Source organism: Scardinius erythrophthalmus (genome assembly GCF_964197995.2).
Source record: "Scardinius erythrophthalmus genome assembly, chromosome: 3".
In the NCBI taxonomy this organism is placed as follows: Eukaryota; Metazoa; Chordata; class Actinopteri; order Cypriniformes; family Leuciscidae; genus Scardinius; species Scardinius erythrophthalmus.
The window spans coordinates 10607949-10620730 of NC_138223.1; the positions used below are offsets into that span (position 1 = coordinate 10607949).

At 37.5% G+C, this 12782-nt stretch overlaps 1 long non-coding RNA gene across 1 annotated transcript; it reads left to right on the forward strand.

The window, feature by feature from the left end:
- The first annotated feature begins 7382 nt into the window (after nt 1-7382).
- Nucleotides 7383-9504, forward strand: LOC308688352. Its single transcript, XR_014029882.1, has 4 exons — nt 7383-7458; nt 7921-7988; nt 8441-8515; nt 8606-9504. It is a non-coding gene; the product is annotated as an uncharacterized lncRNA (long non-coding RNA).
- Nucleotides 9505-12782: the final 3278 nt, after the last annotated feature.

Sequence of the window (12782 nt, forward strand, 5' to 3'; positions counted from 1 at the left end):
CCTTTCACGTTTTACACTCAGTGACACCGTGACGAATGCGAGGGGGAGATTACTCGCGACTGGGGAGAATAGGATCACGCCTATTTTCGAGAACATGTAGCAGAGTCGCCAAGGAAGCGAAAGAGAGAATTAAAACGTCAACGCGACAGGCAAATCAGCAAGACCAAAGTCTATATTGGAGTAACTTTTCCCAGATGGAAAGAGCTCATGAGGAGCAAAGATTTTAAAACGGACGCCGAAGTTGCCTGCTTTTTTCTTGACAGGTAATTCAGCCTATCGAAGTTTTATAGTTGCTTAACCATAGCATGGTTGTGCATAACGCCAGAACGACCTCCAGTATAACTTCCGTTACTTTTCCTCGCGTCAATGGTGAAAAATTATTGTTTACCTTGTAACATAAATCTGTGCTGCGACGGATCACAGGTGATGAATAGTTTTAAAGGCGCAATTTTTTAAGTTAAAAAGGACACTGTAAATTTGAGTTATTTTTAATTGCTTTTACTTTGTACACAATGTAACGAACTGGAAGCCATGTTAATCTTGGAATAAAACAGCCACCGTAGGAGTTAAAATGCCCTCGGAATTGAAAGGAACAGAAACTAATATTCACTGGGTAGTCATATACAATTTCACCGCTAGATGGGGGAAAATATCACACAGTGTAGCTTTAAGCAAAAACACCCCGAAAACTGACAAAAAATATAGGCAAGAGTGAAAGCAACGTGAATATTTCTATGTGAGAAAGAAAATGTGCAGAAAAGAATACAAACTCATACTCGGTTGCGTAACTTATTCAGTTAAACGAAATTGCGTTTTAAAAGGTGTTTTAAGAACAAAACTGACCATTTATTTCGTTTTTTTTTTCTCTCCCGCTAACAAGCACTAAATGGCCAAAATCGTCAGGCTGAGTGCCAACAAGAATACACAGTCCGAAAGCCTTAGCACTGAAATTTGGGAATAAAATATGTAATACATGAATTGACAGGATTTTACCCTCTCTATTTAATGTGTTTATTGCTTATAAGCACTCTCAAGCGCTAGAGAAAACACTCCGACCAAAACCTCCAGTTTTTAAAGAACGTGCTCTTCACTTCAGTCATAAGTGCCACAAACACAAACAAGTTTGTTTCAGGCGCTACTTTTTCAGTTTCAGTTCTTCCCGCTCGACACACAGTCACAGGTCCGGTTTTAAAAGTACACACTCCTCGCTGCAGTCATTTTCATCCACTCCGATTACTTCTATTTTCATATCCTGTCATGAGCGTCGCAAACACGGATATGCGAAGACTTACTCGTATTCTCAAACTCCTGTGAAACACCCGTTCAGCTCCATTATGCACCACCCCACAATGCATTGCGTACTTCAGTACAAAACTGTAATAGGCCTACATAAATACAGATTTGCGTTGAAAATAGGCTGTAAATTAACAGCAGTTGCTTACCATGCAAATTATTGCCAAGAATGCATTGTATGTTCTGCAGTACAGTTTTAATGGAAAACAGTATTACTGTCAGAATTTGGCTCAGCAACACCTGTTTTTTTACTCTTGAATGTGCATGGATATTAGACTAGTATGGAAACTATTTAAGCTAAAGAAGCACAGTTTATGATCATTTTTGTCCGTTTTTATCCCTGTTTTGAAGTACGTTATTTTTACGTAACATTGATAGTTTCTGAGATTTCAATCTTTGCCCAAAGGGCTTTACCAATATGATTGAACTTACTTACTTTAAAGGCCCACTGAAGTGCCTTGAAACTCTCAACATTACTCAATGTGTTGACATCATTTCCACTGAAACAGGAAGACAGGGCAGGACATATCGAACAGCTCCTCTCCTTTTTAAAAATAGCCAATTGCGTTTAGTTTATATCACAGCTTGTCCAGATCAGTTGAGCTCGGTAAAGCCGCAGTTTCCTCCAAATCTCTAACCGTTCCTCACCTAATCTCCTCCATATTGCTTTAAAATATAACACTGTGTACGCGCTGCGGCGGTTCGTGTGACACTAATGTGAATCCAGACTTCATTCGCCCCAATAGAAAGCATATTTACACAGTCTGAATTGTTCCCTATCCCCTTTATAGTGCACTTTGTGCCATTCACCATGTAGAAAATAGTAAATGTGTGAACAAATGACAGATTTTAGCCGCAGCTTCAGAGTCTTTTTATAATGGAGGGGGCGGGACGCTTCAGATTCTAGAGAGCATTTGATTGGACAGAAAATGATGAGAAGCTGAAGTGCAGAATGTTGTCTTCAAAATCATTGATCCATATTGGTGGAAGTGAGAAACTGTAAAATGTGAATTTTGTCATTGTTTTGGAGCACACTACCATATAACAGTATAGGGCTAACATATTCATACCAAAAGCCAAAAGACTTTAAAGGGATAGTTAACCCAAAAATGAAAATTCTATTATAATTTACTGTGGAACATAAGAGAAAATATTTTGAGCAATGTCTTTTTTTGTTTGTTTGTTTGTTTTTTTTACATACAATGGAAGTCAATGGTAACCAAAACTGTTTGGTTACCAACATTCTTTAAATATTATTTTGTGTTCCGCAGAAGAATGAAAGTCAGGTCTGGAACAAATCTAATGTGTCAGTAATGACAGATATTTAATGTGAACTATGAACTGTATTCAAATTTAGGAGTCCAATTTAGTATTTCCTTTACTTACAGTTCAATATATGGATTAATAGCCTGTCACATTAAGCTATAGCCTATTGCTATACACGCAGTTAAATAATCTGTACCGTGACTGACTTCAATCGCTGCTCTTATGTTGTCAGTGAAATCCAAAACGTCCACGTAACAGAATGTTTTGTCCGTTTAATACAGTGGTGTATGAGGGAGTCTTTTACATTATGACTGCACATAGCAATAGGAGTAGGCTACATAGGAATAGGCCACGTAGCACGATGATCTATGAGTAGCCTAAATTAAAGATCAAGTCTCCGTGGGCCAAATAATCGTATTTCCATTAAGTCGATTGCTTAGAGTTCCAATAGCATGAATAATGTGTTTCACAAGCTCTTCCTGCCTCTCCTTCGCTCTGTCTTCCCTGCAGCGCACAGGATCTGGACGCAAAAAGTGCATTGTTTCATCATAATGGAGATGAACTCGATGAATATGTTTGTATTATGCACATGCATTAAATCCACCTCCATGCCTGCTACGCCAGATAATTAAACGGCGAGGCTCCTGGAACAAAAGCTGGACACAAAAGGACACAAACTTCTTAATGACTTCAGCCAAAAGCTCTGCGTCTCGGGGTCGCGCATGCTCGAATCGATCCATCCCCCTGCTGCTCCCGCGGCGCGCTCCTGACCTTGTCCTAAGTTAGTGTAATTAATTAAAATCTGGAGAACCGTTGACGCTTGATGGATTGTTCCTTCTTGTTTGTTACAGCTGCAGCGGTAATCGCAGAGTAGCGTTCCCCCCGAAGCTGCCTGCCTCACTCTGAGTCAACAGGATATATTTATTGTCACGTCAGCATCAAAGTCTCTAAGAGACTTAAAGCTGGAGTCACTTCATTAAAGAATAGCATTAAAAAACAGACCAGCGCACGCACACAGAAAGACAGACCTCAGAAGTTATTTGGAGCTCTCATGATTTTCATAGGCCTATACCATTCCTCCAGTTTGGTAGATTTTATGCCCCCATGCAGCAATAGGCTGGCTACTACATGTTTTACATAAAATGTTAACTTTCATGCCACATGGTTTTCCATGCATTAATGTATCCCAGTAACACAAATTCATAATGATTAGTATATGAATAATTAAGGAGAAAATAACCTTTTGAAGCACTTGACAGACAGTACATTTACTTATTCTCTTTGACATAAAAAAAAAAAAAAAATATCGTGATTGGCTCTACTTGGCTCTAAACTTAAGCATACTGTATGTCCTAAATCACATGACTTGCTGAGGGACAGCAACCTCATATTTAGAATATTTATTGAATAGTGTAAACCATATAATGTCCACTCAGTTGTGCCAATTTATACTGGACATGAAAATAAATGTCCACCTTTTTATGTATTATATAGATTTTATATATCCATTAAAATCATCCTAAATGTCAATCATGTTGTTCTTTCCTATGGGTTTCATTAGCTTAAAACGTCCACCCTGTTACACATTGCATTGTAAAAATGTCATGTAACAAATTTCCTAGAACATGTGTTACGTACGCTGTACGTATTAAGAGTGTTGCTATAGGGGTATATGTGGGTAGTTTTGTTGTTGGGTGTGTGTGAGTGTGTTTCAGATGTTCATTGGATCGATCTACAGCCTGTCTTACTGAAGGATGATGATGTCACGGTTCACCAAACCAATCACATTACGCCGCCTTCCTTAAATACCCGGATCTCTTCCACCTCTCCAGTTTTTTTATCACTTTGGCTTTTGACTTTGTTTGGCTTGTTGTCGCCGTCGCTAATTCTGTGTGTTTATCGTGTGATTTAATCAATTGTCATATTGTGGTTGTGAAGTGTTTCTGTTTTTTATACTGTTCACCCTTGTGTCAGTCATCACACAGTGTGTGAGGCTGGGAAGGAGGGAGCAGGTAAGCAAGTCGCGTGTCATACATTGCGCACCACATAGGACATCTTGATTGTAGGTTTAGGAGAGTGCCACACGCTGTAATTTTTGTTATGTTGCAAGTCAGTGTAGTTTAGTTTCTTTTCTAAATTTTTCGTCTGGTAGTTAGTTTAGCTGAACTAATCCTAGCAAGTTTGTTTTGTTTTATTTATTTATTTAATTTAGCATCTCCTGACCTCGCCTTCCCACCTTTGTTTGCTTTTGTTTGGTAATATAAGGATTATTAGGTTATAGTCTGAGCTTGACCAGTGTTTCTTATAGACAGATATTGATGATAAAATATTAGAAATTAAATTTTTTTCCCACAAACATGCTCAATCCCAAATCCACCAAACTGCAGGAATGATCCGGTTACATTTTTACATTTACAGCCAGAAACAAATGTACAGCCTTTCAAATAACAAAGACCACTTCCCAGGGAAAGTGTCATATCACCTGGCATAAAAACTTACCATCTTTATCTAAATGTAACATGGCATGTTTGTGAGATGGCAGATGACCTTGAGCTAAATGTTAATCATTGGTTACATTCATTAATGATCCAAACTAGCTGAGCTAATTGTTGGGTGTTCATGGTCACTGTGTATGAATCACAATGGAGCAACAGTCATATTGAGCATCAACTCTTACCTTAACTCTCATGCATACACTAGCATGCTTCCAAAAGAGGATTCGCTATTCATTAACATCTCACTTATGCCGGGCGAAATCACAGAGAACCCACTCCAAAAGCCAATTAACCTGCACATTCATGCAATCAATGACAGCTATACAGATCCTACACCTTGAGCGAGAATGAAATCTGTAATGAAGTCTTACCCAGTCAAACACTCGCTGGCTGTTGTGTGTGTAATAGCCCATTTAACAGAGAATTGGTCCGGCTTAGTGTCAGTAAACTTTGACTTCAATCTCATTGTTCTCACATCATATTTGAACAACACCGTTATTCCACGTTGAGTAGTGTGAGGTGGGATTTGGGAGGGATGAGTGAGGTTTAAATCTTTTAAAGAGTTTGATAGTCGCTGCACAAAATCAAACACGCCAAGGCCCATCTCATTCTAGACATCGTTCGCAGAATAATGTTGCTGAGAAAGAGAAAGTGAGACAGAGATGAAAAGAGGACAATTATTGGTAGGCTGCCGGCAGAATCGGCAGATGCTCATCATGTCATATCCTGGCAACCATCATTTCATTTCGCAAAATGGCACAATATCATTACCTCGGTCCTCCTCTCTGATACAAACATGCGCGTGCACTTATTTTAAGGAATAGATGCGTTTAGTTTGTAAGGTCAAGGAGAGAGAGAAAGAGTGATGTAGTACGACACCCATCATCTTCCAGCTGTGACGTGCTGATTGATGAATGGAACACAAATCACTCCATCTGAGAGAAAGACTGAGTGAGAGAGACACATACATGTTGTAAATCGAATAAAATCTTCCATTTTAAGATCTTAAAGGGCACCTATAATGCAAAATTCACTTTTACATGGTGTTTGAACATAAATGTGTGTCGGAAGTCTGTGCACAACCACCCTATAATGGTAAAAATCCACCCACTAATCCTTTTTTAAATTCCCATAAATCATAAGCGGTGTCTCAGAACAAGCCCTTTGCAGACTGTATCTTTAGTGACATCACATATTCTAAGGCCCCGCCCACAACTACTGACGGACTCTGCCTATTAGCATAGACCCGCCCTGAGTGAGCAGTACACACTCCGCCATGTTTATCTCCTGGCCAGAGCATTTAACAGCAGCGAAATGTATTCTAATTAAAGCTACTAAGTTATTCAGTCAAGAGCAGTGAGTGTTCAGTGTTCTGTTTTTCTTTTGTTGTCTGATTCATATTAGCAGCATACATAGCAGTACACTGTAAAAACTAAAGGAGCCTCAAGTATCCTGTTGGATACTCAAGGAACTTCAAAATGTAATTTTGGTGCCTCAAAGCTCTTTTTCCTATAGTAGGGTTACTGGAGGAGCATTGACAATCTTTGAGGTTCTTGCTGGAACTTATGGGATCCTTTAAGCACTTTGTATTTACTTCAGAGGTTCTGGAGTCACCTTTTCATTACCATGAGACCTCGAAGTGCTTTGGGGGAAAATAGAGGAACTTAAATGCGATAAAAGGGTTATTGGAAGATCTTTTAACATTTAAGTGGTTCCTGGAAGATCTCTTATGTTAAAGCCAGCATCTGGAGGAACTCAATGGTTCAGTGAGGCCAGAATTAGATTATTATTCTATTATTATTATTATTATCCTATTATTATTATTATTATTATAGGCTACTTAAGTTTGATTCAGTATACATACCCAGGTGAAAAAGACGTACTATTAAATGTATTAAAAATGTACTTGGGTGTGTTTTTTGTAGACCTACAATACAAATATACTTTAATGCATTTTTATTATTATTATAGGCAAGTTAGTTTGATTCAGTATACATACCCAGGTGAAAAAGATGTACTATTAAATGTATTAAAAATGTACTTGAGTGTGTTTTTAGTAGACCTACAATACAAATATACTTTAATGCATTTTTAATACATTTAACAGTAACCTATTCTTTTTCACTTGGGTAGCTTACAAATATTTAGTATAGGCCTATTTTATTAAGTCATTTAAACCTTAAACAACAACACTAAATAATAATAATATTATATGAAGAAGAAGAAGCAGGAGGAGAAAAGTATTATTCTGTCACGAAACTGCTGCTATTCCTCTGCTGTCGTCGCTTCAGTGATGCTCGCGCTGCTCGCGCGCAACAAAGCTCAGCTGATCGACGTCATCGTTTTGAAAGTAACGGCTCCTCTCATCAAAGCTTCCACCGTTTGTTCGGCTCTCCATTACAAGGTTTGTAAACTCGCCAAATAAATATAAATACAGAGTCTACTCACTATATATTTAAACACGCATATATATAAACTAAATTTATTATACATTACTACGTTTTTACAGTGTTTACCACTCGTTTATTGCACAGTATCTGGTATGAAGGTTTTAGCCGCGATGCTAACTACGTTGATCTAATGAACAAATGGAAATGATTGACTTATTGTCTTAGATTGATTTAGTCATTCAATTCAACATATTTTGTACAACTGTGTCTTCAAATTGCTGATATAGCCTAACTACTTTAGAAAATTCTCTGATTCTTGGCGCTTGTTATGAATAACAAAAACAGGTTATAGTTTGCTCTGTTTTTGTTTAGCCTAACGTTAACTTTACTTACTACAGGTGCCCTCATTCTCTCTCCATTTACTGGTCAATAAATATTATGTTGTGAATAATCAGCTTGTTCTTTTGTTTCCCCAGAACAACCATTAGGCTACATTTCTAAAATAATCTGAACATTTCAGTGGCAACATTGACCTGCACCACATGCAAGTACTTTATTACTATGAACTTTATCTGTGTGAAATTGTATTGTTTGACTGTGTACTTGTGTTTTTTAATCAGTTACTCTCTGAAAATCTTCCCTCATGCTCTCAAATGTCATTCATGTTACTCAGAAAAATAATATCACAGGTTTGATTCACAAAAAATGCTATAGACATTTTAACTCTGAATTATAACTTCAAGTTTAGTCTTTTTCGACAAAAAATAAATAAAATAAAAAAATAGGAAAAAGCAATTAGGCTTCAGAAGACTTGCAACATAACCCATAACACATGAGTTGTGAACTCATTGATTATTTTTAGGATCTTTTCTGGGACATTTTTGGAGCTTAACCATTTTTACATAAATTGTTGCATTGAATTGAACTAGACAAGTGTGCATAAGAATGGTTTCATGAATGATTTACACAATTGTTTTCTGCTTGTGTTTCATGCAGTGAAAGCGAACGGTGACAGGGGTTGCATTATGCCTGAGATCTGCTTTTGGGTTCCACAGACAGAAAGTCAAACAGGTTTGGAACGTCACAAGGCTGAGGAAATTATTTAAATTTCACAACTATCACTTTAATAACATTACTAACAGCAAATTTTGTACTTTGCAGGGATCTCAGTAAGCTGAAATACAAGTTTGATCAAGAATAAAAATCCTCCTGTAGACCTGAAAATCATTGAAGTGCCTGGACCATCCACCAGAAAAGAAGAAAAACAAATGGAAAACGATGCTGTACCTTTTCACTTTTCTAACTCTTTAAGTACCTCACACCAACTTGGTCCCATAGTGACATTTTTGACCACAAACGAAATTGCTGATCGTGTGGATTCTTATTGAAATGACTGGAATTCACCAGTGAACATTCACAGAACAACAGATCATTTTACTGCACCTTAACTCTGTTTCCGGGTCGAAGCCTCTACTTCCTCTATCTTGTTTCATGAGAATACTCAACAACCATTTATGAACACTGTTGATTCAAGTCGCACATTTAAGCTTTTCAAAAGCCATAGTGTACATTACAGTCTCCAGTCTAACGGCATCCCGGACTTCAACATTTTATGATTCAAAATAGCTGAATAACTAACCATCAGAGATTTCAGTATAGAGATAAAGGTTACAGCACAATGAGTGTATATTAGCACTGTTGTTTGTTTTTGGCATCTGATAGAGCTTTTGGACTTGGAAACAGTGATGTCAGATTAACCATCGGACTGAAACACAAATGTTTTAAAGTTAAGTATGATGGACATTTTTAATTAGTTCAAATGTAATTTTTTACATTGATTTATTTCGTGGAACATATGTGTTTCCATGCATTTTGTTGAGATGTCTTTTCTTGTTTATCTATTGTATATACATGGTTGATTATTCATGTTGCTTATGTATTATACTATTTTTTGTGTGTATTCATTGATATTAATCTGTAGTTAGCTTTTTTCCCCGTGTGCATGGAAGTGTATGTATAAGAATGAATATCAAATATGTAATAAACAGTTCTTATTTTGTATTTGGTTCAATTTGTTTATTATAATAGATGTCAAAGGTAACCATAGTAACAACATGAAATTAAATATTAAAAAAAAAATGAAATTTGGTTCCTGGAGGCACCCAAAGTGGTTCCACACAGTGCCTAATATAAGAGTTCCTCAGGAAACCTGTGTGGTTCCTCAGAGAACCGGCCCTTTTTAAAGGGTGCCTAGAGGATCTACAGACGGTTCCGCCGGTGTGGCGAAGTGAAGCACCCCAAAAGGTTCCTCAAGGCACCTTTTATTTTTACAGTGTAGGTACTGTATATTACGCTACTTTCACTGTAATACACAGATCTAATATACACATTTGATTTATTTACTTGTTTACGTTCACAGACATAACCGACTGTGTTCATGTGAACTTTGTATGTTTTTGACATGACCTTGTGGGTATTTTACAGTTTATGCAAAATGAAAGAGAACTTAGTTTAATACTCATGGGATGCGCCGTTTGACATCCAGCTTTCTGTGCACGTGCTTCGGATGTGTGTGCTCAGAAAAGAAGACATGGTTTTAAAACGCATGCAGATAATAAACTTACATGATGATGAAGAACTGCATTGCCAAGTGAGCGTGAGCACGATAGAGATGATAATGAAAACCAAACAGATGTTTTTTAGTTTTTGGCAGAGTATCTGAGGCATAGCTGTAAAGGCTCCGCCCTCTTCTGGAAAGCAGGGTGGGAAGCAGCAGCTCATTTGCATTTAAAGGTGCATGCACCAAAACAGCATGTTTTTCCTTCCACTCCAATTCTGGGGATACCTGAGGCTATTACATCTTGTAAACATCCCCTTTAAAGACATTGACCCAGAAATTAAGATTTGGTCACCACGACTCAGTCAAATGTATTTCTAAACCTGTTTCTTTTTTTCTATATGGAACACAAATAAATATATTTCCATTTTTTTCCTTTTTTTTGACACCAATGACTTTCACTGTGTGGACAAAAACAAGTTTACACAGAAAGACAGTCAGGACTGACATGAGTGTGAGTAAATAATGACAAGAGTTTTATTTATTGGATGAACTATCCCTTTAAAGCTGTCTGCAATATTTATTGTTCCCTCTGAAATACTTGTTTCTGATTTGTCAGTCAGGCAAATATTTGCAAATGATAACTGTTGTCCAGGGCAGTGATGTAGTGACTGCTCATGCGGGAAAGCTATGTTTTGCTTATGTTTTGTCTCACTGTGGTCTCTAAATGTTAATTTAGCTCAAGCTAATACAATCAGATAAAAATTTAATGTCCATTTATTCATTTATTTGGTAAGTGCAATATGGTAAGCTATGAGTAGGCCTAGTACAGTCAACAGGGCATACACCCCAACAAACCCTTCAGTGTGGCTGTTTACCCAGTCAGGGTTTATTTTGTCTTAATGACAATCTGACTGTACAATATCTATTATATATTTTGTACAAATCCAAAACCCAGCTGAGTTACTTTGGAAAGAATTTACTCATTATTATCTGTATCTCTCTTAAAACTGTACTTTCATCTCCGCACTGGCAGAGTTTACAGTGTGCTTATTTTACAGCTCCTCAAAATTACTTTCACATTAAAGCTTCTTAATTATACACATCTCCTTATAGCCCAGATAATCATCTTCAGCAGCGTGACGGATGATCAGAAGATTTAACAGACCGCTTGGAGGCGCTGTTGTTTGCTGAAATGCATCTGATGCCGGGAAACTGACGCCTGTGAGGAGTTTTCTAATGTGAGGATAATCGTAGGGCAAAAAGCAAACTCTCATGTCATGTTACTCGTTTCAGAAATATAGATGCGGTTTCTGAATGTTTCAGTGTCTGCTGCTGAGAGCTTCTTGTTGAAATCACGACTGAGAGCAATTAAAACACTGTCAGTTGTCAACAAAACCGTGGCTCAAATCAATACAACACTATAATATGCATTATTTATACAATTTTCCCTTGAGGTGACGATTAAAATACATAATAAAACGCTACAGTCTTGTCTCCGAAATCTCTCCCCTCACAGTTATACACGACAGGCCAGTAGTTCACTGTGCTTCCGCTAGAGGGCGGATAGTGCACGCGGAAGAGACGAACAGCGCGAGAGCTTTCAACTCATTGCGACACGAAGAGAACTTGGTAGCCGTGTGACAAGAGCTTAACACAGCACCCACACATTACTGTGTTAATACCAGAGGAAAAGAGAGGAATGCATTCTAAAATGAGAGTTTGTTTCTTGACTTGATATCAAACAATCAGTTTATCCTGTTGCAGGCATACAGCAGTCTAGAGAATGAGATAAAACGCAAGGAAAGACGGAGAGATAAATCTTGTTACTGATATGAGGCTCGCAGGTAAACAATCGGATGACAATCTCATTAGCTGCAAAAAGGGTCTGCCACAAGAACCCTCACTGTAAAATGTTACATTTTCGTTAAAAAAAAACCCTGCCTTATTTGCTGGAAACAGTGAAGACATATATTTTGCAGGTAGGTGTCATGAAATTGGGTTGTTAATCCTAGATACCCACCAATTTGAGCTGTTTGTTTGTTGATGTAGCCTAAAATGTACTGATGATCAATTTGGTGGTACAAAGTCAGCCTGAAACCAATAATAACAAAGACAGCACTTACTCAAAATTACACCATTAATGCAAAAATACTAACTATTATAGCATCCGACACTAAATGTATTGATAAAAAAACGAACATGATGGTTCAGGCAGGGGATAGCCTACTGGGAATGCTCTTTGCCCATCACTTATAAGGAGATTCATACTTTTTACTTAAAAGCAAATACTTTCAACAATATTGTAGGCTACTTACGTTCCCCATGCACACTATTCCAACGTCTAAAATATTTGTACAATATTTTACCATAATAAGACGTATCCTATTTAACCTTATACTGCAAGGTGACTTCTAGTAAACACACTTTTACTCAAACGTTTTTTTAATCATTTCCCCCCATTGAAATTAATAGCATGTTTTTTTGTTTTTTTCAGAGATTCCTCCACATACACGCGCTCTCAGCATGCGCGCTCGTGAACTGCATACTAAAGAGTAGCCTACACTTTCCGTGCTTCAGATTCAAAACATTCTGGTGTCGTCATTAAGAATTGATTCATATGACATTCATCATTTTGTCAAATACAGTCAAACACGTACATTCTACTTATATTACAAAGCTAAATAGTCAAATGAATGAATTGGTCAAGACTAGAAACTGACAGGTAGGCTAAAAGGGATTTCAGAACACCGTGAATCGTGTTCTCCCGTGCTAATATTT